The following is a 27599-nucleotide window of genomic DNA, read 5'->3' as shown; positions in this document are numbered from 1 at the left end:
AAGGAGTAGCCGCCTTTCTTGAGCTCTTGAGCCAAGCTTAGTATGAAGGGACTCACTTGGCATCTCTGAGTCACAGCACAGGAAGGGGAGCAGAATTCAGACCCCAAGTGTGGGGAGTCTGAAGAGAAGTTGTGCTGGGCTCTCACCCGAGCCTGACAGGCATCTGAGGGTTTGCCCTTTATTTAAATTACACTGCCTCTTCATGTCAGCTGGACATCTGGGCTTGTCTTCCACAATCTCCTACCGCACTTATTATCTGATTTTTGTTAGTCCCCTGTAGGCTCAGAAACTTTTTAAAAATCACATTTTAGCACATGTGTACCAAAGGGTCTTTCCTGTAGGTGTCAAAACTATTTCTGTTTTTACAGCTCCCTTAGAGTTCAATGAGGACCCAAAAGATTTGTGTTTCAGTACTTAGTTATTGTCTAGAGAGTCAAGACTGTCAAAGGCTATGCGTTTCAATGCTCATAGAATTATAGAACATAGAAATTTGGAAAATAAGTCATATTGGAGGATGAAAAAGCCAGTATCCATTCAAAGGAAATTTCAGATAGTTTTACTGTGAATCGGACAGAGTATCAACCAATGTACACACACTGTGGTAATTTGCTCTAAAGAAAATGTTTGAAAAAGAATTAAAAATTACACAAGGTTTGATTCAAAGTCACCAAGATTAGACTGTTCTAAGATTTCTCAGCTACAGTTTTAGGGGGGGAAATAGAGCATGTCTAAGCTGAGCAGGTCTATCTTGAGCCCCACAGCAATCAAGCTGCCATGCAAAGAGAAGCAGAGGTTGTCTGCCATGACACTGCCGTGCAGCAGAGAGACACCAGAACGCAGGAGAGGAAGAAAACAGGCAGGTCAGATGCACCCAGGGAAGCACAGCCAGAAACAAAGAGTGGAGTTTATTAATACAATACAGTGTAGGTACAGAAACACTAAAAACAGACTGGGGGTCTATTTAAGAGTATAAGGCTACAATAAAATAACCACCAATAGTTAAGTCCCAAAGCCATCTAAACTTCACAGAAATTCATGTTCTCTTCCTCTTACCTCTGCGAATAATTTTAAACTTATACAAAATCTAAGCATATTTCACTATTACTTTTCAAAATACGAGATGCTGCAAAAGTCATGCTCAAAGAAAAATGTATAGCCTTAAATAGTTAATTCCTATACTAAAGGCCTAACGTAAAAAAAAAAAAATGCTTTCATATAAAATAAGGAAGTAAGACTCAAGCCTTCAAAATGAAAAACAAGTGATCTGAAGATACAAACATAGAATAAAAGAAAAATCTCATGATAAATCTAATGCAAAGAAAATGAAAACTATGCAAAATTAGTAATAAAAATACATCTTTAATGATAACAGGAGATCAGTTTGCATGATTTGAGCACTTTTCCACCTTTTTTATTCTTCAACTGAGTTAGAACAAAGAACTCAAGACTTCATAAAACAAACAGCTCTACTAAAAAATCATCATCATAATTATTATTTTAGTTCCAGTTTTAGGAGAAACAACTCAAAATCCAATAAGACCAACAACTTCTTTTTCTTCCTCCAAAAGGAAATCAATAAGTAGGAAATGACAAAATCATGTCACATCTCTCTAACCAAACCATTATCCTATCACTGCATTTGGGCAGATTAAACTAGCACAACCAAACACTGCTACTGAAACCAGAGTACAGGGGGTCTATAAATACATGCATTTAAAAAGCAGAGTGTCTGTGGCTGAAAACCACAGTTAACTAGAAATCAAACTGAGGACACAGACAATGACAGCAGAGTTTTCTCAAAATTACAGGCCAAATTCTTGATGGAATACTGATTAGTCAGTGTCTTCCAATAATTTCCAATTTAGCATCATTAATGCCCAATTCTAGTGGCATAGCTAACAAGCAAATAACAGCGATCTAAAGGAATAAAGCTCCTCAGCACTGTGCAGCATAAGCTAGAGAATTAGAGAAAAGACTTAAAGCCTTAATAAGCTTTTGGCCTACTAAAATATATATGGGTAACAGAAAATCACATTTCCAATGCAATTTTCTTCAAACTAGAATTTTGTTAAGCACTGGGACAAACAGAGAATACAAATCATGGGCTATTATATAGAAATTATTTTCTGGAGCTTCAACTTCTACAGGTACACGGGTGTGTAAGGTGGCACTGGCACAGCTTCAGCAGCTGGGCATCCTCCCCTCCTGCCTGCTCTTCTCCTACTGGTCCTCTTCTGCTTTATAAAGGGGCAGTCCCTAGTTTCCCTAGGGCATTCAAGGTGTCACTCAAAGAGAGCTCTAATACACGCTAACCTAAACATGCAAAACTAAAGCACATGACAAGCATTCCTTTCCCTGTCTCACGAGTATTTTAGAGCCAACCTGATGACAGCATCTCATCTGTGCCACAATACTCTGGATTTAGATGCAGGGGAGTTCCCTGAAAACACGGCAAATAGAACCACAGACATAGTGAAGACAGACTTAGCGTACTTTAAGCCAGCAACGACACAGAAAGGCTTAATGCTAGTTCTCCCCATAGAAGTAGCTTAGTATCAGAAAACAATAAATATCACAGATGACACAGAAATCAATACTGACATTTTTTTTAGAAGTCAGAAGTTTTCAAACAAAAAGCTTGTTATTTTCTAAATAGAATAGGAATACTACATTCCATGTCTTCAACACACAAGTTCTTGTGGGAGGGAGAGAGGGAAGGAGGGAGGGAGGAAGGCAGGGAAAGAGAGGAGGAGGAGGGAGGAAGCACATGCTTAAAGTCCAAGATACAGAAATGTATTCCTGGCTGGGAATATACCTCAAAGGTACTCAGGGCCTCAGGTTTAATATCAATAATATTCCATCACTTTGGAGGATAAAGTAAGAGGAGTAAGAGTTCTTGACCAGTCTGAACTAGTTAACAAGCTTCTTTATCAAACTAATAATAATTAATTAATTTAAATAGTCCCCTAACACACAATGAGAATTAAGCACTAATAATCTACCAACTAAAAAACAGCAACAAAAATTAATACCAATACTGAAAGACTATTTCCAAATTGTTTGCATGAAGTTAGTATTACCATGAGAAAACCAGACAAAGTTCCAACAAAAGGAAAATAAAATAACAGGCCAATATCTCTGATGAACACCACCCAAAACTTCTCAATAAATACTTGCAAACAAAATTCAAGAAAAGTAGATTTCATCATAGAGATTCAGGGATAGTTCAACATATGTAAATCAATAAATATAATTCACCACATAAATAGACTAAAGGACAGAAACTGCATGAGCTCATGAGATGCAGAAAAGGCCTTTGACAAATTCCAACATCCTTCATGATAAAAAGTCCTGGAAAAACTAAAGATACAAGGGGCACATCACACATAATAAAGGCATTTTACAACAACCCACAGACAAAATCATTAAACTAAGAGAAACACAAAGCGTTTCCATGAAAAAAGAAAAAAGAATAAGATTAGAATATCCACTCTCCCCGTACTGGTTCACTATAATATCTAAATGCTTAGCTAGAGCAGTAAGACCAGTGAAGGAAACAAAATTCAAATAGGAAAAGAAGTGAAAATATTCTTATTTGCAGATTGTAGGTTCTATATATAAACTACCCTAAAGACTCCACCTAAAAACTTTTATATCTGAATGTATGTGTGTATGCAAGTGCGCACACACGCACATTTAGCAAAGCAGCAGTATATAAAATTAACACAAAAATCAGTAGCTCCTCTAGTACAAACAACAAGCATACTAAGAAAGAATTAAGGAAAACAATGCCATTCATAATAGCCTTAAGAAATTAAATATTATGGAATAAGTCTAACTAAGAAAGTGTAAAACCTGGGCAATGGAAACTTTATAAGACACTGAAGAAGACCAGAAGATCAAATGACCTCCCATAGACATGAACTGATAGGATTAATCTGTGAAACTACACCTAAAGCAACCCATAGATTGAACACAATCTCTATCAAATTCCAAACACAATTCCTCAGAAATTGAAAAAAAAATAACTGAAATCTTGATGTTGAAAGACACACACACACACACACACACACACACGTTAGAGTTATCATCACCAGTCCTGATTTTAAGTTACACTATAGAGCTACAGTAATAAAAACAGAATAAACAAAAAAACAGCGTGTTACTTGTATAACAATGAATATGTTGGCCAACAAAATAGAACTGAGGACACAGACATAAGTCTGTGCACTTACTGACAACTGATATATAGATATAGATATGTAAATACATATATATGCATATATACACATGTGTATATATATATATATACATACCCATATGTGTGTACGTATGTATGTACATGTATGTATGTGTGTGTATATGTATTTATGTATTTATATACATATACACATATATACATATATATTCAAAAATACACACTGAAGAAAAGATAGGATCTCCAGCAAATGATGCTGGTCAAACTAGAAAGCTGGATGTAAAAGGATGAAACTGGATCCACATCTCTTACCCTACACAAAACTCAACTCCAAATGGGTCAAGGATTCAACGTAAGATCTGATACCCTAAATCTGACAGAGGAGAAAACAGAGAATACGATTAAGCTCATTGACACAGGAAAAGACTTTATGAACATGACCTGTGAGCCTACAGAATGGGAAAAAGCTAGCAACTATGCATCTGACAGAGTTAGTATCTAGAACATACAACCAATTCAAAAACTAAACATCAAAACAAAAAACCCATAAAACAAAAACAAAATAAAAAACAGAAAGAGGAAAAAACTCCAAATAACCCAATTTAAATATGAGTCATGGAACTAAACAGAATTCTCAAAAGACAAAACACAAATGTCTGAAAACACTTCAAAAATGTTTGACATACTTAGTCACCAAGGAAACTGTAAGTCAAAACTACTTGGAGATTTCATCTTACCCCACTAATAATAGTCTAGATTTTTTTTTTAATTAAAAATGGAGGAAAAGATGCTGGGATCCTCCTGAGTCAAAATACATAAAGACCATCTTTTCCCTCCTGCTCCAGAACCTTCTATAAAGTCAAACTACAAACTCAAAAAGCAAACAGACAAACAAACAAACATGCTGGGAAAGGAATTCCCTTACCCACTGCTAGTAGAGTGCAAACTGGTATGATCACCATGGAAAATGGTATGAAAGTTCCTCAAAAAAGCTGAAAATAAATCTACCACGAGATCTAGCTCCCATAAGGCCACCCTCCCACCACAAGATATTACAGAATAACAATGCTTACCCTCCAGAACTTGACAGGAAGAAGCTATTGCCCATGACACTACATATTGGAGTCATAAAACATTGATAAATTTAATTGGTATTTGTAGTGGATTGAGTAAGAATGACCCCCATAGGTTTATATATTTGAATTCTTGGTCATTAGGGAATGGCACTGCTTGAGAGGAAGAAGGAGGTGTGGCCTGTTGGAGGAAATGTGTCATTGGGGGTGGACTTTGAGGTTTCAAGGTCTCAAGCTAGGTTCAGCCCCCTCCCTCCTTCCCTCCCTCCCTCTCTCTCCTTGCTGCCTATGGATCCAGATGTAGAACTCTTATTTACCATGTCTATACACTCAAGTATACCTCTGAAACTATAAGTAAGACCCAATTAAGTGTTTTCTTTCGTAAGAGTTGCTGTGATCACGGTGTCACTTCGCTTCAATAGAACACTAACTAAGACAGTATTCAACTGTCAATAGAACACTAAGATAGTATTCAACTGTCAATAGAACACTAACTAAGATAGTATTCAACTGTCAATAGAACATTAACTAAGATAGTATTCAACTGAACGCTTCTTCTCTACTGACTAGTTTTCATGGTAGTGGAAGGTATTATACTCACTGTCAGAGAAGAAAAATAACCAGCAGCCTCACCAAGCTGGGAACCCTTTAACATACAATAAACAATATGCCTGGCAAGAAATGCCCACTGGTGTTACAGTGGCATGAATGTTACAGAAGTAACCAACCACTTAAGGTTTTTACTTTGTTTTGTCTGTTTTAAGACACACCCCATAATTTGGAACCCATACTTGACAATGTCAATGAGGCCAAGAACCTGTACCTAGACATGTCACAGTGCCTAGGGGAAAACCCACTTTAGTAATGAACTGCTAAACAGCACAACAGAATGAATCCTAATAACTTACTGTTAGAGATCAGTGCATTGTTCAACCCTCATTCGAAAAGCTTCTTCTGGCTGCAACGGCAATTACAACAAAGACCTACAACTGGTCGACATACAGAGAATGAGACTTGTGGAGTCCTTATCCCTACACTAAGAGTCCACAACATATCTCTCCTCTCAGGGTTCAGGAATCTACGTGAAAGAGGGGTCAGAAAATTTGTAGGAGCCAGAGGTGGTGGATGACTTCAAGGTAACGGTGTTTTCCAGACAATACAGGGTAAGTGCAACATATGAACCCACAGAGACTGTGGCTGCATTCACAAGACCTGCATAGGCTCAAGGCAGAAAAAAGCCCAAGATGGAGGAGGGGAAGTGGGCGCAAAGTCCTTCCCATAGCGAAGTAGCTACTGGCATTTGATTCCTGCTCTAAGAGGAAGGTTGTTTCTTTTTTTTTTAAATTTTATTTGATTAATTTATTCAGATTACATCTCAATTGTTATCTCATCCCTTATATGCTCCTGTTCCTCCATCCCTTCCACTTTCACCCTATTCCCCTCCCCTATGTCTGTGACTGAGGGGGACTTCCACCACCACTATATGGTCATAGGCTATCAAGTCTCATCTTGGTAGCCTGCTTATTCTGTCTCTGAGTGCCACCAGGCCTCCCCACCAAGGGGAGGTGGTCAAATATGGGGCACCAGAGTTTGTGTCAGAGTCAGTCCATGCTCTCCACACAACTGTGGAGAATGTCCTGTCCGTGGGCTAGATCTGAGTAGGGGTTTGATGTTTACTGCATGTATTGTCCGTGGTTGGTGCAGTAGTTTGAGCAGAACCCCTGGGCCCAGATTTGCACATCATGATGTTCTTCTTGTAGGTTTCTAGGACCCTCTAGAACGTTCTATTTCTCCATTCTCCCATACATCTCTCACCTAAAGTCCCAACAGGATGTCCTCACATCTATCCCAATCTCCTGGTAAGTGAAGATTTTCATGGGACATGCTTCTTGGGCTAGTGCCCAATTATAAGTGAGTATATAGCATGTGAATCTTTCTGCTTCTGGGTTAACTCACTATGATTATTTCTAGTTCCATCCATTTGTCCACAAATTTCAGAATTTCCTTGTTTTTAATAGCTGAGTAGTATTCTATAGTGTAAATGTACCACAGTTTCTTTATTCATTCTTCAACTGAGGGACATTTAGGCTATTTCCAGATTCTGGCTATTATAAATAAGGCTGCTATGAACATGGTTGAGTATATGTCCTTGTTGTGTGCTGGAACATCTTCTGGGTATATTCCAAGAGGTGGAATAGGTGGGTCTTGAGGAAGCCCTATTCTCAGTTTTCTGAGATAGTGCCAGATGGTTGTACAAGTTTGCATTCCCACCACATCCTCTTTCTCCACATCCTCGGCAGCATGTGGTGTCACTTGAGTTTTTTATCTTAGCCATTCTGATGGGTGTAAGATGGAATCTTAGAGTCATTCTCCTTTGCATTTCACTGATGACTAAAGACGTTGAGCATTTCTTTAAGTGTTTCTCAGCCATTCAATATTCTTCTGTTGAGAATTCTCTGTTTAGTTCTGAGCCCCATTTCTTAATTGGGTTATTTGGTTTGGTGGTGTTTAATTTCTTGAGTCCTTTATGTATTTTGGATACTAGACCTTAGTCAGATGTAGGTTGGTGAAGATCTTTTCCCAGTCTGTGGGCTGTCACTTTATTCTGTTGACAGTGTCTTCTGCCTTACAGAAGCTTCTCAGCCTCATGAAGCTCCATTTATTGATTGTTGACCTTAAGGCCTGGGCTGCTGGTGTTCTGTTCAGGAAATTGTCTCCTGTGCCAATGTGTTCCAGACTCTTCCTCATTTTTTTTTCTACCCAATTTACTGTCTCTGGTTTTATGTTGAGGTCTTTAATCCATTTGGACTTAGTTTTGTGTATGGTGATAAATATGGATCTAATTGCATTTTTCCAGTTAGACCAGCACCATTTGTTGAAGATGCTATCTTTTTTCCATTGAATAGATTTGGCTTCTTTGTCAAAAATCAAGTAACCATATGTGTGTGGATTCATTTCTGGGTTTTTGGTTCGATTCCATTGATCAATGAGTCTATTGCTGTGCCAGTACCATGCTGTTTTAATTACTGTTGCTTTACAGTACAGCTTGAGATCAAGTATGAAGATTCCTCCAGGGGATCTTTTATTGTATAGGATTGTTTTAGCTATTCTGGGTTTTTTGTTTTTCCATATGAAGTTGAGAATTGATCTTTCCATGTCTTTAAAAAATTGTGCAGGTATTTTGATACGGATTGCATTGAATCTGTAAATGGCTCTTGGTAAGATGGCCATTTTTACTATGTTAATTCTCCCTATCCACAAACAAGGGAGATCTTTCCATTTCCTGATGTCATCTTCAATCTCTTTCTTCAGAGATCTGAATTCTTTTTTTTTTTTCAAACAAGTTCTTTACTTCCTTGGTTAGAGTTACTCCTAGATATTTTATATTGCTTGTGGCTATCGTGAAGGGTGTAGTTTCCCTAATTTCTTCCTCTGCACGATTGTTCCTTGTATATAGGAAGGCTACTGACTTTTTAAAGTTAATTTTGTATCCAGCCATTTTGCTGAAGGTGTTTCTCAGCTGTAGTAGTTCTCTGGTGGAATTTTACAGGTCACTTATGTACATTATCATATCATCTGCAAATAGGGATAATTTGACTTCCTCCTTTCCCATTTGGATCCCTTTGATCCTTTTGTTGTCTTATTGCTCTGGCTAGAACTTCAAGTACTATACTGAAGAGATATGGAGTGGGCACCCTTGCCTGGTCCCCAATTTTAGAGGAATTTCCTTAAGTATCTCTCCATTTAATTTAATGTTGACTATTGGCTTGCTGTATATAGCCTTTATTATTTTGAGGTGTGTGCCTTATATCCCTGTTCTCTCAAAGACTTTAAACACAAATGGATGTTGGATTTTGTCAAATGCTTTTTTGCATCTAAGGAGATGATCATGTGGGTTTTTTTCTCTCTTAGTTTGTTTATATTTTGGATTACATTGGTGGATTTCCATATATTAAACCATCCCTGCATGCCTGGAATGAAGCCTACCTGGTCATGGTGAATGATATCTTTGATGTGTTCTTGTATTTGATTTCTGAGTGTTTTATTGAGCATTTTTGCATCAATGTTCATAAGAGAAATTGGTCTGAAATTCTCTTTCTTTGTTGGGTCTTTGTAAGGTTTACATATCAAAGTGACTTGGCCTCATAGAATGAATTTGGTAATGTTCCATCCATTTCTATCTTTTGGAGTAGCTTGAAGAGTATCGGTATTAGCTCTTCTTTGAAGGACTGGTAGAATTCTGAGCTGAAACCATCTGGCCCTGGGCTTTTTTTTCATTGGGAGACTATCAATGATTGCTTCTATTTCTTTAGGAGAAATGGAACTATTTAGTTTGTTTATCTGTTCTTGACTCAATTTTTGGCAAGTGTAATTGATGAAGAAAATTGTTCATTTCCCTTAGATTTTCAAATTTTGTGGCATATATGCCTTTGAAGTAGGATCTTATGATTCTTTGTATTTCTTCGGTGTCTACTGTTATGTCTCCCTTTTTACTTCTGATGTTGTTGATTTGGTTATTGTCTCTCTGCCTCTCTGTTAGTTTGCCTAACAGTTTGTCTATCTTGTTGATTTTCTCAAAGAACCAGCTCCTGGTTTTGTTTATTCTATGAATTGTTCTCTTTGTTTCTAATTTATTGATTTCAGCCCTGAATTTGATTATTTCCAGATGTCTACTCCTATTGGGTGTTTCTGCTTCTTTTTTTACTAGGGCTTCCAGGTGTGTCGTTAAGTTGCTTATGGGAGGTTATTTTTTTAATGGTATAACAATCCACAAATTGACTACACTCTGGGGAACACCCTATGTCCGATGTAGTCTACCAACACAAATTGGACTCAATGGGTTTAAAAACCAAAGAAAGAGAGAACATGAGGAAGAGTTAGTGGATGGGAGAGATATGACCAAAATACATTTTATAAAATTGTCAAAGAATAAATAAAAATGTTTAAAATACAAACAAACAAAAAGAAACCAAGAAAGCATTTGCAACTTTTCTAGAGTGTGCAGAATTAAGGTGGGTTAAAGGGAACAGCAGCAGGTATGATTAACAGCATTCCCATAAATCCAGGCAAAGCCCTTTAATTTTTTTTTTCTTTTTCTGTTTATTTTTATTTTAAACATGCAAGTTTTGTGTCTACATGCATGCTATACACCATGTGGTGCCTGGTTCCATTGTAGGCCAGAAACAGTCACTGGGTCCCCATGAACTGGAATTACAGAAGTTTCTGATTAAACCAGGATCCTCTGCAAGCGTAACAAATGTCCTTAACTGCTGAGCCGCCTCTGTAGGCCCAGGTAAAGCTTTTTAGAAAACTTCTCAGGAATTGAGAAGATAAATAATTCTAATGAAATCTTAAAGAGTTGCTGTTGCTGTTGTTTTCTTTCTTTGCTTTTTTTCTTTTTGGAAGGCAGGTGGGTTCTACTCCTTGGCTTTCAGCCAAACTGAAGGACCACATCTCAAGCTACCTGCACATGGATAGTAAAAACAATTTAATAAATGACCACCATGTGACTGTCAGCTGATTACCTAGAAACACTTAGAACCTCAGGATCCTGCTAAAGCAATTCTCCTTCTGACAACATCAATATATTCACTTGAAACGGCTTATTCCAGATTATTTTTGACCTTTCATCCAATGTCCCTGTGAATGGTGTACCAGTTTTATTTAGTTAAATGTCACACTTGCAATAGCATTTCTAATGTTTAATCATTAGTTATCAAAATGCATCATACTTATGTTGCTTTGATAAAGAGTGTGCCACTAATAATTATAATCATAATTCACTCTGGAAGAAATTTCAAATAATTAGAGCCTTGTGGATATAAGAAATATTTTAATTGCACTGAAATGTATTTGCATGGTTTTATTGCAAGAGATTATAATAGAATGATCAAAGAAAAACTTACAAAAACATATTAAATAAAAAAATTGCATGATAAGTTGAATATATAAACTCATGGAAAAATAAAAATTATCCAGAATTAAAGAGAGACTATTGGTATTTTCTTCAAGGTTGTTAGTAAATATAAAGTCTCTATGATTTTGGGTTCTAGTATCATTGAGAGTGATAGGAATTTTATTTTAAAGTATCAACATTTAAAATACAATAAGCATCCCATCTTGTGTAAGTATTAAATGTATGACCAAAACATAGTTTAAACACCATTTCTGTATGTTCAAAGGGACACGTTTCTGTTAGCAAATGTATGACATCTGAAGAGCATAGTTCACTGACTTCTCACATCCTTTACCTTATGCCAGACATGTACTCCAAGCCCCAAGTCAATGGTTTTCCATGGAGACCCTGTTCCCTCCCTCCCATGAGGCTCTTCTTCAATGAACTGAACTTCAAATTCCTCTGTTTACTCTTTCACACTTATACCCCTAACTGTCTAAAAGTGTTGGTTCTCAAAATGAAATAAAATGTCATTTGCCAAGGGTTAGAGATTAATTCCATGCTCTCTGAGAACCTGTTCAAGCTGAATATTTATCAGACACAGGAGAGCACATGGGTTGAACTTTGGGCTCTATGAACAGAGGCCAGGAGCTGAGCTTCTAACTGCTATGAATTCTGGGAATGACCTTTGGTAAATCACTGATCTGTCAGATGCTTCCTGAAGGTTCCCAGCTATTGAAAAATAAATGTGGAAGAGATAAGGACTCCTGCCCTGCTGCAAAGGAGACCTCAGGAGGATTAGTCCAGACTGGAAAAGCATTTCCTGCTCCTAGAAGACAGAAATGCTCAACACTGGGACAGGAAAGGGTTTCTAGTCATCATTTATTCTAGCCTAACGTGCCCCCCCAACCCCCGCCACCATCTAGGGAAAAAAAAAAAAACAGAATAAATTCTACACAGCTGAGGTTTGTCCTGGTGTTTATTTGCAATGAATGGAAAGATAAAAGGTTTTCTAATACAAATGATTTCTCTGAATTTAGTCCCTAGCACCACAATAAATAAATAAATGAATAAATAGTAACATGAAAATACTAACAATGAAAACAAAAAACAGTTCCACATTAATGCAGCATAAATCTACTACGTCGCTTTGATAAAGAGTGTGCCACTAATAATAATTATATGGTTCTGGGAGGTGGCCATAGGATCCCATCCCACGGTCCAGCTTGTCAAACGGTGAGGTACACTCTTTAAGTACTGTGTGAAGATGCTTCACGGCCCCATGCACTTTTCACTATCCGTTATTTTAATTGATTTTAACAGGTTATTTTAAAAACATGTGGCAGCAGCTATTCATATTCCAATAAACACAAATGTATATGTGAAATCTCTACAAGAACTATTTTAATAATTCATCAACTAGAGGTGATGGGGAAAAACACTTTTGGGTCATTCTACAAGCATCTAACACCCACATTTACATATATTCTCAACATATATTTAATCATGCCATGTATTAAGTGCTGTACAGGCAAAGCTAAAGACGGTTCTCCCTGGTGTTTTAAAAAGAAAATCTTAGTAATGAATAGATAGAATTTTTATTTTTGTTTCTCTTTTTCTTTTCTTTTTTTCTGTTAAACTTAAGGAATTTATGAGAACGAAGACACTCACTAAATCCAAGGTTTTACCTGCATCCTTTGCTTTGTCTGTGCCTCAGGGCCTACCTGGCACACAGTTGACAGATGCAATCACCTGTTAAACAAGAGAGGTCAAGTGGAATCCAAATACAAGAAAGGCTGTGTAATTTGCATAGAAGAGCAGGGTGGGGTGGGCGAGCTTATTTAGCTCACTTTCAGTGAAATACACTGCTACCATGGACACAAGTTTACTCATCAAAGGCAAGGAATTCCATGATACTACCCACTACCCCTACTCCCCCAGGCTGGTTTACTTCAAAGAACAAAAGAGCTGGGGCCTGAATTTCAGTCTTCAGTCCAGCACTAAATTAATAATGAATACAAAGAGGAACAAGCTGAGACATCAACCCTTCCTCCTAGGTCAATCACAAAATTGGAGTTGTAGGCCATGGATAAGAGCTGCAACTTCCCAGGGTAGACAGCTACTTTAGGGACCACAATGATGGGACAGCACAATGGAGGATGACCTAAACAGTAACCAACCAACTCTCTAAGCTCAATGTGGGCAAATCCCAGAGTGACAGTTCCAGGCAGTGGGTCCTGGAGGCCAGGGGGGGCAGGGGGGGGTCAATGCAAGCTTAGCAGTTATTACCCCCAGCAGTTCTATCAGGTTCTCATAGAAAAGAGGATAAATTTTTTTTTTTTTTTTGCACTTGCAACAGGAGCACGGGAAATAGAGCAAATAAAGTACCACAGAGCACTCTGGGCTAGCTAACAAGGCCTGCACGATGAGAACTCACTTTGCTGGAGAGTGACTGGCCAGGGTTGTCTCAGAGGCTAACCTGCCTGGAGAAAAGTTGTAACAACTCCAGCTATCTCTAGCTACCCTGCCTATTCAAGGCAGGATGTGGGAAAATCACGGTCCCATGCAGGACACTGGACAATGCAAGACTGAGACCTAAGCAGAGGGCTGTAGAATGTTATCAGCCCCTGCGGTGTGCCACTGTATCACTACAGGCACATTACCACAGCCCCTCTTACCTAGAGCATGGCCATCTTTTAGCATAGTTCACTCCTGGGTTTCCAACACACCAAAACTTACCCACACAAGGCATATTAAAGAAGGTAAATAAACAGTCTGAAAATATGGAGAAAGCATGATAGCCAGGCTTCTGTGTCTGTGTCAACAATGTTGAGTCAGGGTTCCACATATATGGCAAGAAGGCTAAGATTAGCAAACTAAGGTATTGAAAAGAATGATTAATATACAAATGAAAAAGTAGACAGTATGTGAGCATATATAACATGAAATCAGAAATGCGAAGAGCCTAACGAACAAAGGGAAATTAAACAACAACAACAACAAAAATGGGCAACAGCAATGGAAACTGCCTTGGGTAGCTCATTAGTAAATTGGACACAGCTGAGGAAACAATCGGTAAACTTGCACATACTTCAGTAGGAGTTTCCCAACCTTAAAAGCAAAGATAACAAAGCCACAGATGGTGTGGGGAGCATACACAGAACAAGGCACCTGAGAACTGTGAGAGCCACAATGGGTGTAATGACAATAGGAGGGAAGAAAGCAAAGAGAAGCATAAGGGATATTTGACAGGAAAATGATTGACAATTTCTCCCACACTAATGTAAGACAGCAAACCATAGAAAACAGAAAGCTCAAGATGGAAAAAAAGTAAAAAACAAAACAAAACAACAACAATAGAAACAAAACAAAAAAAGCCATGCCTGAGCAATGATGTGCAAACTTAAGAAGAAATAAAATAGAAGGTTAAAAAAAAAAAACACTTCTAGAAGAAAAAAGGTAAGTAATCTGTAGAGGCAAAAATTACATCTGTCAACTACCCATTTCCCATGCCAACAAGAATGTGGTTGACTAGTTAACAAATGTGCTAGTTAGTGTTTTGACAACATGACACTTCCATGATCATCTGGGGATATGGAAATTCAATTGAGAAAATGTCTCCATCAGACTGGCCTATGGGAAAGTTTGTGTGGGCATTTTCTTGATTGATGATTAATGTTATGATTGATGTTGGAGGGCCAAACCATTATGAGCCATCACACATTCTGCGATATCTAAGAAAGTAGGCTCAGCAAGCCATGGAAAGCAAGCCAGGCAACAGTGCTTTTCCATGGCCTCTGCTCTCATTCCCGCCTCACTCCACGTCCACATCTTGGGTTCTGGCCCTGACTTCTCCTGCACAATGAACTATAATTTCTAGGTAAAATAAGTATTTTATCATAGCAACAGAAAATCAAACTGGGACAATGTGCTAAGGAGAGATGTGACCATCCCACAGTGGCGTTTTCTGTGAAAATGTCTTGCAAAGAGTGAGAAAGTAAAGACTTATTCAGATTAAAACAAAAAAATTGAGGGCATTTTTTGCCTATAGACTATTTGTGCTTCAGAAAGTACTAAAATCATGAGTCATAAACTGACCTACAAAAAAGACAAGCAGTGGAGAAGAATATGTGAAGATGAAATTTCCTATTTCACTTTGCTAATTCTTAACTGATGTAATAGGAAACAGTTTTTTCAAAACAACAGCACCAATACATCTACGTACATAGTGTGCATGTGCCGATGGATGTTAAACACATGACACATGGATGGGGATAAATTAAGCAGGATTGCATCTTCAGGAAAAGACATTCACTCTACACATAAAGCAGTGTGATGTTATTTCAAAATGACTTGGATTAGCCACAAATTCCAGAGTGCTTTCAAAAAGAAGTGCAATTGACATAAGAACAGAGAGGACAACGTAATCATACAAAATGTTTCACTAAAAGCACAAAGTGGGAAAAGTGGGAAAACCAAAATATGCATTAAAAACACACCAACAAACAATAAAGTATAATAGTATCGCACCAACTACATCAATAATCAATCACCTTCAACATCAATGATCATACACCAATAAGAGATTGTCAAAATGTGGCCAAAAAAAGAAAACGCAAATATGCTGGCCATAGGAAAACCACTTTAGACGAAGTAGAGAGGGAAAGGAGGAAACACCATGCTAACCCACAAGAAGGTGGGTGGGACCACTTGAATTCCACACAAAGTAAACCTTAGAGGAAAGAAAGTTATCAGGGATGAAGAGAAGCTTTACCAAGAAAGGTCAACACTCCAAGAAGGCAAGACAGCCATTACTGTATGAGAGTAAAATACATGGGGGAAAAGAATCAAAAGCAGTGAAGCTGAAAGAACTAACCAAGGAGCCACTCTATGGTGTAGACGTGCTCTATCTCTAGAGGGGTGTACTGTGGTATTGAGATGTGAAACCCGTAAGAAGTGGGATTTGCAACAAGGGTTAGGTCACTAGGGGCACTACCCTCAAAAGGGACTGTGGTGATGGTGAGGTCAGGCTGATCCCACTCTTAAGTTGCTCCATATCGTGTGAAACAGTGTTGGTTTGTTTGTTGGAGACTGAGACTTGCGCTGAGAGATTCCATTTTTACAAGCAATACTGGACTCCATTTTGAGAATGGAGATGACTCTGCCCTTGGGTAGCATGTGAACAGTACCACCCACATACCAAAAAGTAACAAATGATTCATTCCTAGGAGTAGAAAGGGTATCCCTCTATGAATGTATTGGCAAGAATTGGGGCTGTAGAGGCACATAAGTACATAAAAATATATCTTGAAAAGCAGGTCCAGAAAGGTAAAAAGACACTCCAGACCAAAGAAAGTATAATGTTCTCACCTCAATCCCATAAAGAGGCAGACACCTAGTGTTGAGATGAAGACAGCCTCACTCACCTGTAATCTCACCACCTAGTGTATGTACCAACAGGCAGAGAGCTCACATCTGTCCCAGAGCCTTTGACTTGGCTTGATCCCACTCAGTCTTGACCCTTACTTCACCTTGCTCCTATAGCTCCTATAGGCTGCACCTCTAGCCCACACTCTCAGTGATGTCACTATGATGTAGTCACTCACCAGAGGCCAAACAAGGGAGCTAGCTGCCTAATCTTGATCTCTCAGCCTCCCAAATATAGGATAAACTCCTTTCTTTTATATACTGTTCAGCACCAGATAGTTTATCATAGCAAGAAGATACTATATTCCCCACAATTACAGGTGGACACTTCTAAAACATCTCTGTGAGAAAAGAGTAGGTTGCCAGGACATCATTGTATTCTATAGTGCCATCAATTAAATGAATCTGAGTATGCTTATAGACTACTTCATCCAATAAAAAAGAACACAGAAACACGTAAAAGAACATCAACCAACAGAAAATGAGAATGACTAATTTCAGACAGATTAAGCATTCTCCTCAAACTCACGCAGAATATTCTCCATAGAGCAACAGGCTTCAACGGATGTGAAAGAATAATATCATATGTCTGCTAAGTCAATAACAGATATCAAAAAAGAAAGAAAAAGAAAAATTATTTCCCAAATATGCATATCTTAAACAAAACATTTTAAAGGAACATATAGGTCAAAGAAATATCAAGAGAATTCTTAAAAATTTTGAATTAAAGAAAAATGCAAATCCAATTCATCAAAATGTGTGCAATGATACAACACCAGTAACAATAGGGAGATGTCTAACGCTTGAAAAAGATGAGTCATGTTTTATCCTTAGGAAACCAGAGAAAGGAAAATCTAAGGAGCAGAAAATTTAAAATAATAAAAACTAGCATAGAGATAAAAACAGGAAACCTATCAAAAACCCAAAGAACCAAAAGCTGATACTTAGATAAGAGCAGTAAAAAACTGATAAACATCTATCCAGGAAACAAAAAGAAAAAGTGTTGAAAGAAGACCTACTTGTTAATATTAAGCCAGGCTCATGGCGCCAGCTATTAGGTGAGCCCTGGGGACACTGCTACATATTCTGACCTCAGTGTGCAACAGCACAATAAGCCCAGTGTGTCTGGCCTGTGGGAAATTCTCCGTTTGAATCCTTGCATGTGCTCATTTAGATTTTTGCTACAAGGGGATTGAAAGCTGGTTCATCAGTTAAGAATCTTGCTGCTCTTCCAGAGGACCTACACTCACGTCAGGTGGCCCACAGAAACCACCTACAACTCTAGCTCCAGAAGTTCCAACACCTTCAATTGTCCTCTTCGGGCACACGCACGCATGACAGACACACACACATACACACACACACACTCTAAAAAGTATCTTTAAAACACATTTATGTGTTTTGTGATTTTGTAAACTTTGGAGGTAAAAGCATTATTTAACCAAGTTTACTAATTTGACATAAATTATGTCAAGAAACATCAGAAGTTCTAAATCCATGCCTCTTTTCACATAAAGATGAATACTAACAGTATATTAAAAACTAGAACTACTGCTATTATCTGCTGATGTATTTTATCTTCTAAGACAGGGTTTACTAAAATATGGTCTGAAGACCAAATTTAATCCTCTGCCTGTTTTTTTAAACAAACTATTATCAACACAATCCTGTCCACATGTTTACCCCCATGTCTGTGTCTTGTTTTCCTCTAGAAATTTGAGTAATTGAGAAATACATGTAGACCACACTCTTAATTATTTTCCATCTGTTCCTTACTAGGAGAAGCCTATAGCTCTCCTTAGACACTATGTTGGGCCCTTTGCATAGGTTCCCTTTGTACAGGGATGATTCTGTTAGGCAGGAGTGACTGCAGCACCCAGGGATGAGGAGAAAACTGATGCGCTCAATGATCAGAAGCGGTCAGCCCAGGCTTCAGCACCATACTCAGAGGTCACAGTGGACACTAGCGCCCACCCCACCCCTGCTCTATGGGGAAAATGCAGGAAAAGATGGGAATTGAGCATCATTTGTTTATAACGTCACTGGTACAAATGAGAGGGGCTTAAGGCCAGAAGAAAGGAGGCCCATGTGGTCTGAGAACTATTTTAAAGCTCCATGATTGCCAGTGGCAGCTCAGTATTACCACCTCTATTACAAAGAAGCATGTTGAAACAATTGTCCCCAAAGAATTAGAATTTCTCCAGGAATTTCAATCTGGGAGAACAGGGGCTGAGATCAGGGGAGCACATGGGGGAGGAACTAGTTTCCCAGAAAGAGAGTCCCACAGTTCTGACAAGTTGTCTTGCAGGAGACTGTATCTGAGACAAGTATGGGTCAATGATAGGCGGGGCCACACTTCTTCCAGGACTCTACTTAAACCTAAACCTCACTCCAGACCCAGAAGATGAACTTGAGAAAGGGTGCCAAAGAATCCCTCCAGCTGTCCCTTTTCCCAATATGGTCACTGCTTTTTACGATAGCTTGTCTCTGTAGTCGGCAGATGGAGGTCAGGTACTGTCTACTAACTTTACACCCTGCCCTAGCCTTCCAGCCTCGTCCATGCATACTTCCACTGTGTCAGAGCTAAGTTTTCAGTAGACACTGGAAAGCCAACCAGGGAGCCTAAGAACGCGTGCCAATACTCAGCCCACAACAAGCATCACACAAGCCCCGAGAAGCTAAACACACCAGTCATTTATGCCAGTATCTTCAAGAGAGTAGCTTTACCAGAAAGCTTCGCCTTTTCTTATACTTTAATAACCTATGGATCCCAATTTGTACTCTTCATATATGTCTGGGTGTGGGGCCATCCACTGGAATATGATCTACCCACCAGGAGCCACACCCTTAAAGAAAACTGAGTGCCTTGCTCCCAGAAGTCAGTATGCCCAATAGCTTCTAGTTAGGGGTCGGCTGATCAGTGCCTTCCCACTTCATGCTAGAGTGTTGAATGGTTTGAGAACTCACCTTATTATAACTACAAAAAAAGAAAGTCTAGAAAGAACTCAGAGTTCTCTCATTGTAAAGAATCACTTCAAAATGTACATGGCCTTAACCTTGAGACACCGAAACGAAAGGAATACATTTCTCTTAGAACCAAATATAAATCCTCTCAGAGAACAAATGAGTTGGGGGGGGGGGGAAGTAAAGTGGATGACGAAGGATGTCTCTCTCCCTCCTTCTCCCCCCCTTGTCACACACCTACAAAATCCTGTTTTGCTGGTTTAGCCTGGTATCTCCCATACTCATTTAAGGAACTTACTCCTCTAATGTAATACTGGAATCGTTTATGAACAAATATTCCCTGAAAGTCAAAATCTAAAGATTATGCATGTTTTATTTGCAACTTTTTGTTATAATAAAGTTTAGTGCATCCTAGGAAGGAGAGAGGGACAAGGGAACACAACAGAGTAATCAATTCTATGAAAGATGCGGAACTGGGAGTCAGAAAATCATATTCTGACCTCAGAAGCATGCAGCAGGCTCTGGTCTTCATGACAAGGTTGGATAAGATCACCCCCAAAGCTCCATCCATTTTGAATACTCTGTCATTAATTCAATATGAAATGAGAGAAATGAGTAAGAAATTTCAATACGCTACTTAGACACTTCAAAAGAAATACTGATGGTTCAGATAATGAAACTAAACGGGGGAAACGTCTTCAGAATATATGACCAGAATTTAAATTAGCTCACTATTTTCTTTGAAGCAGTAATGAAGAAAGAAGAGCATTAACTGGGAAATTAAAGTCTGCTGTGATCTGATGCACACCCTTTCTATAGTTGGGTTCTTCTGTTCTCCCAAGAGCTATTCGACACTCCCCAGTTTCTCTGAAAGCCTCAGCTCCCCAGGAGGATAGATGCTTCTGAGGTCAAGCTATGAGAAAGCCTTTCCTACCCTACCTGGGACTCCCAACACCAAAGTAGGTTCACATCTATCTTTTCCTTCTCAAATCAACCTAATGAGACAGGCACTACTGTGGGCCCCATTTCACAGATCATGAAACAGAACCCCAGAGAGTCTAACTAGGTCACCCAAGTCACACGCCAGCAACTGGCTAAGGGAGGTGGCCTACACCATTGTCTTCTGCCACCATGCAGTGTACCTGTGCCTGTGTTAGTATCTTCTGCCTGCTTCCATGTAAACAACGAAGAGTTGAAAAAAAAAAACTTAAATCTGACCATCCTTCTAGAAGACAGTTGGCTCTCATTGGATAAAGACAAAAAGAGAGATCTATCTCCTCCCAAGTGCCAGGGCACTTCGCTACTGTGGCCATCCTCAAACACACAAGGGTTGACACAGAAGGGGGCACAGGCCCTAGCAGTTTTAATTCTCTTAAATGCTCCTTAGAGTCACCAATGAGGAAAGTGTGGTGCAAAGGGTCATTACAAGACAGTTCTTAGGGAGAGAAACAAATAAATGAAGAGGGAAGGACAGGAGAGAGGGACTGAGAGAGGGGGGAAGAAAGGAAGGTGGCAGGCCAGCTTTCTAAGAGTAGCCAATCAGAATGACCACCCGTGACCCACATTTAGCTGAGCTTCAAACGTAAAGCAGCATGTTATTTCTCAGCTTTAGAAAAACTGCTTTGGAAGGATAAGAATGGGACTCCAGAATATGAAGATGGGCTCACATCTGCGCATCAGGGTCAATGTGAATTCAAGAAGGCACCAGATAAATAATCAGTAATGCTAATTCTTTGCAATCTGTCTCTCACAAACCCTGTATCCAGAAATCATAGGTGGCCTCTTCAATTCCTCTTGGCAGGACATCCTGTCCTTTGAGACAGCTTCACTACCCAGGATCCTGGATAAGAGCTATGTTTCCCCTAACTGCAGTGCCATCTAGTGCTAAAACACCAAAGCACTCCCAATAGCACAGCTCCTATTCCAGCTCTTCTCATGATAAGTGGATACTGTAAAACAAGAAAGTGGATTGCCCTCGAACACAGTGGCTCTGCCCTCACTTGTGACTGCCACTTGTTAATATGACAAGCCTACTTGTAAAAACGTAAAATAAAAGATTAGCTGACTGGAACATACACATTTGGTTATCACTACTTTTGTTCTCTGATATTTTTGTTTGCTTTAAAAAAATGTATTTTACTTAGTAAAAGCAGACTAGAACTCTGTGGTTCTGAAGACATACAGAGAATTCCTGTTAAATTTAACAAAAAAAAATCACTCTGGCTTAATATAATAAATATAAGTCATTTGTTCTAAATCAACTTTCAAAAACTCTAAAGAAGAATAATTTAAATGCAAATGAAACCATTATAGAATGGTTACTGGTTTCAGCAGATCTTGTCTTTGAAGTCTGCACATCAAAATTATGCTCTGAAACACGAGGGCTCACTATGCTCTCATCATCAAAGGGAAGTGAACCTAGGTTCTAAGAACATTAGGTGTTTAGATGTCATTTCTACAGGTGGCTAAGTCTCACTAAGGAGCATCAGGTAGGAAGAGGGAGTATGCCCCAGGCCTGCTGCTAACTCTACAACACTGAAACCAAGTCACTTCCTTTCTCATAACGTCAGTGCCTTTGTTTAAAACAAACAGGAGACAAAACTAAGAGGTTGGAGGGAAGAGTAGGGGAAGAGAAGAGTTTGACCAAGGCGCCTCCACAGGCCCCTCTTCAAACCTTCTTGGTTTTTATAAACAAGAAGTTCTCGTCAATCACCCTAAGCACCTGTGAGTTTGGAGTTAGTCAAACCACACAGCATTACCACAGCCTGAAGACACTGGATGAAGAGTCAGCACTCAACAACAAAGCAGATTTGAACTGAAATCAGGGTGGAACATTACGACTGTGAAACTGTATATGGCTCGTGACCTGGTGGTGAGCATGCCGTGTTCCTCTGTGGAGCTTCCTTCCTTCTCATTTAACAAAAATAACCTCAGCCTGGCTAAAAGAAACATCCATGGCTTGGAGGCTATGGCTTACAAAAGTAGGAAGAGGGGTGTGCCAGAAAATGAGCAGTCTAACTCAACAGGGAGAAAGAAAGAATGAAGCAAAGGGGAGCACAAAAAACCCATCTTTGGGACATTTTCAGACACTGCCCGGAATGTCCCAAGCATCCCTGAAAGGCCCTATGGACCATGTGAAATGAGCTGATGGTTGGATGACTGATACTCTCTGAGACAATAAAATGGCAAGTTTGTTGAGTGAAGCAGAAATGAGAAAGTCGCAGTGCCACTCAATGATCAATGACTGGGAACAGTAAATGCTGGGACAACTCTGACAAGGTTGATAAGGTCTGAGGGGAAGTCGTTTAAGAAATGATGATAATCAAAGCTAATGGAAAAATGTTTCCATGCCATTAAGAAATTCAAAACATTAGCATACTGCAATACAACTAACTACACACTAACTAGACAGACAGACACTAGAGCCCAGCAAATACTGCTGGAGACAGGTGGCCTCATGGCAGGGGAGACTGAGCATGGTATCAATACTTTGGAAGGTTATATCCAGTGTCTACTAAAACTGAACATGCATCTACTATACGAGCCAACATCTACTTTTACAAATACAAACATAGTATACATTTACAGAAAGACAAGGATCAGAAGGCTCTGAATAGAGTTATTTCTAATAGTTCCAGCAAAGGACAATCCAAATGCAAGAAGAATCAGAGAATAAACTGTGATAGGCCCACCTTATATAACACAGTACAGCTATGACACAGTCAAGTATGAGCCAGGCCAGTTCAGTTCCTAAGACTTAATTGTACAGGAATGGATGTACCCATAAACATAATATGAACAAGGAAAGATGGTCTACCCAAGTATATTATGACTAGCTTTCAGAAGTCAGGTTTCATGAGTCCTTAGTGGAAAGAAGAGCGACCCAGGAGGTATGGCAAGACTTCTAGAGCACTGATAATAGTATGTTTCTTCACCTACTTCCTAATCACGGATATGTTTTGTTTGCAAAGACCCATCACTGCACACTTGTGAGAATTAGCCTCTTCCAGGCATGAGCTCTGTATTGTTTGCCCAATGCAGGATGGTCAGCCTTCAAAACAAATGCACACAAAGAACAAAAACTGACTCAGCAGGCAGTATTGATATTTGTGCATGCAAACACAAACATACACACACAGAGACACACACCAATTACAACAACAACAACAATAATAATCAAAGAAAAAAGCTACAAGCTAAAGGCTGGGTAGCATGGGATGGGTGAGCGAAGGGTAGAACTGGGATGGCCTAGAAGTGATGCGATTCTATTTCTATTTAAAACATAATTTAAGAAGACTTAAATGATTATACAGGAATCAAGATTATCTCCAAACTTTTTTCTATTAACCCACAGATACTCAAGACAGGGCAGGTTCTGCTCATTTCCTTCAAAGGAGATAAGCAGCAAAAGATGTACTTCTCACAACACCAACCCAGCAGGAAACAGGAATCCCAGACGGTAAGAAGGAGAAAGCGATCATCTTGGACATTTGGGCTCACTGTACACTGAGAGTGAAGCAAGGCACAGCTATCACTGTCCCTATAGCTCCCATTCTCCACAGACAACAGGCTGCATGACACTGCACATCTGGACCATTTGTCCTTGTGGAGAAATCACATGCAAGGTCTCTTTTTAAGCTTTTTAACCTTTGCAATAAAGGGCAACAGAATAATCACACAAAAGCAAGTATCACATCACATAAAGTAAAAGAACAGTTACCCAGAAAGGTAGGCAAGAACACAGCTGGATGGAAGATTGCAAGGGAAAAAAATCTGAAAGATGCCGAGAGACATCATTCCTGCAAGAACAAATGCTAATGGAAGGACGCCGGAGCAGACAACCGTGACTCTGCTGAGGAGATGGATGAGGAAGGAGGCAAGAAAAAGAAAGGACTAGGCCTAGCCTTGGAGAAAAGCAAGAATCAAGAGCTGCAATTAAGGAAAGCACGTTACAGAACACAGAGGGAAACCAGAGCCATGCTTCTGCAGAGCGCAAATCTTGTCTTGGCATTTGCAGAGATAACTGAGCAGATGGGGCTTACGCACCGGCCATCATCCATTTTGGATTTTAAAATACAGACAGCCAAATGCACTACAAATAAAGGATCACTTCCTAACACTGCTTTTCTCCATCAATCTTTACAAAATGAAAAGGCAAAAGGAACCACACAGAAACCAATGCATTTGAGCACAAAGAAAAGGTAAAAATAAAACCCATGCCAGAATTAAAGAAAGGTCAGTTTCAAATGCTAAGAGCCATGCAACACAGCACACACCTCCCAGGAGGACCCTTGCTGCTCCCACCACAGCTGCTCCCTTCCTCCCCTCAGTTTCCTTCCCTGGAAGGACTGGGAAAATCTCGCATCCCACCCTGACAGCACTGCTGAATGAGGCAAATAATATAACAATTAAAACTGGCTGGCATATGTAGCTACTGAGCCTTCAATGCAGGAGGAAAATTGAATTTGTACTTCACTGGTTTAAAGTTGCAAATTAAAATTTAAGTTACTGGAAAAATTTAAATGTATTTACAGCTAACTCAGTATGGGTACTGCTTTTAATGTGTAAGTTTTTATAAAATCAAAATGTTCATCCAGTAAATCCAATGAAAATTTGACATCTGAATTGTGATGCATTGTAAATGTAAAAATCAGGTGAATTAATACTTTTTGAGAAAAACTTATATAAATTCTATACCACGCTCTCTATATTATGTAATTATATATGTATATATTTATATAGTGTATGGTGTGGAATTTATTACATATTATATATTTATGTGTCTAAATTGTAACAGCTCATATAAGATAAACCAAACTATTAAAATTGGTCTGTGCTGTTTAACTAGAAGCTGTGTATTCCAAGCTAGAGTGACAGTGCTGCCTGGAAACAACACCTGTAACACCGGGCACAGCCTCTGCTACAGCTGCCAGCATGGTGCATGTTCACTGCATGGAACTGTGGGAAGCCAAACAAAGCATGCATCTACACTCTGAAACTGTCTATAAAGAAGGAACATTGGACACATACCCTGATTTTATTGGATACAACTTAAATATCTGTAAAAAGAGAGGACTGATAAAGGGGGAGAAATTCACACACAAAACGTATAGCATACTAATTAACAACACAAGAAGGTGTCTTTTTAAAAAATGATTTGGAGAAATTGGAATTTGTGACAACCAGCTCCTTGGATAAGACTAAGGCTGAGGGGTGGCGTATTTACAGAACTGCTGTACAAGACTATCCTTCAAGCCGAAGCTGGGCCTACTGGCCACAAGTCACTCCAGCTGGGTTCTCTAAGTGTTGGCCTCCCTCTTGAAAAGGGAAGGTGTGAAGGATCATGGAAGTCTTACCTGGATATCCAGGCCTCTGGGAGAGGGGAGAATGCAGACGGGAGGTGTGCAAGTCGGGGAAGTCCATCTAGGCAACTCCAGGGAATTCATCATGTGTGCTGGGTGCCACCCTCTAGTCACCCAGGATCTGTGTGCAACCTCTCATCAACTGCTCTTACTGGGTCCCCAGAGTGGACGTTAGCGGAATCACACCTTGGTTTGACCAGGATGGTATTAACTTCTTCTCAAGGTAGATTTTAGGTAAATTCCTGATATCTTTGAAAGGACAGGTTCCCTTGGTGGCCCCACACCTGATCCCCCGGGGTGAAGTATCTTATCCTGATCACATGGCCTAGCTCACACTGAGAGCCAGCTAAGCAGAGTAGAGTAGGTACTGGGCTCAGACTATCAAGGCAGGATAGACACACACAGGAGGAATCCTCATGAAGGTAGGATGGGAGGCCCTGTGAAAGCACACACCCAGGAAAACCACCTCAAGAATGTTCATGAAGGCACTGCTCACAGTAACAAAATATTGGAGATTATATCCTATTATTATTAGGACAGTGAAGATCTAGAGCATAGTATAGGCTCAGACTGAGGAATTCAAGGACAGCCTGGGCTGTCTCAAAAAGAAAATCTAGATGAGCGAAAACACAGTGTTATGCAATACATAGGAATCTTACAGATGACATATTCCACAAAAGTGACCACAAAGCAAAACAAAATATACTACATGCTCACCCATGTGAAACTCAGCAGCAGGCAAACCTGGGCTAAGAAACAAATGTTGCACTGACTGTTAGCGCTAAAAGACAGGAAGTAACTTACAAACAAAAACAGAGGGAATTTCTGAGAACCTAGGTGAGGCCGCAATGGAGGGAGTGGGTGTCAAATCCCTATACTGCATATTTACGTACTACATTTAAACAGTAAAGCTAATTTTGTAAGAAGGTTCTGCAAATAACTATCTTATATAACAGTAACTTGGATCAATTCCACTAAAATTTCATTTCATGGCATCATCCAACGTCACCTAGTGACAGCATGAGTACAATTAGAGTCAGCACCAAAGCGGAAGACAATGTGGGGAGACAAGATGGAGGTGCACCAAAGCAGAAAACAATGTGGTGTTCTTAGCAAGCCACCCGCTACATGTAGTAGGGATGTGATTCGAAATGTTTGCAAGGCTCAGGGCACTTAAAAAACAACACTTTTTAAAGGCATTATGCCTAAAACTTCTCCATCTACACATGTGCAACAGGGCTAAGAAAACTATTGTTGTTTTTAAGGATCCTCACAAGCTCCCAGCTAGACAGCCTAGCCCTCTCGAGGAATTCTAGGCCAGTGAGAGATCATGTCTCAGCAAAACAGAGGATGGTTCCTGAGGAATGACACCAAGGTCAACCTTTAGCCTCCCCCCCCCACCCACACACACAAATTCATGTACCTACACTCACAATATTTTCACACAAATATGTGAATACCCATAAACACCTGGGGGTTGTGGAGGATGTACCCATGAGATTCTGGATGGAAATCACTTCTTTGTGGAAAACCAACTTCTCATGAGGTAGAGAATAATGTGTATGTGTGTTGTTAGGATGATAAAATGGACCTATCGAATTAAAGAAGTTAGTAGGTTACAGGCGGTTCTGTAACATAATGTTAGTCAAATCCATCAGATACATCAGTAAGATAGCATT

The 27599-nt window shown here is 39.4% G+C and overlaps 1 protein-coding gene across 11 annotated transcripts in view; it reads right to left on the bottom strand.

Annotated features, from left to right (window-relative positions):
• The window catches only part of KIF16B (kinesin family member 16B), a 266440-nt gene that overhangs the window by 163157 nt on the left and 75684 nt on the right, over positions 1 to 27599 (bottom strand). The gene's annotated exons all lie outside the window — the stretch shown is intronic.

Source organism: Acomys minous (genome assembly GCF_964271855.1).
Source record: "Acomys minous genome assembly, chromosome: 3".
NCBI lineage: Eukaryota > Metazoa > Chordata > Mammalia > Rodentia > Muridae > Acomys > Acomys minous.
The sequence above is the reverse complement of the archived record's forward strand: the minus strand, read 5'-3'. Positions and strand labels throughout refer to the sequence as shown.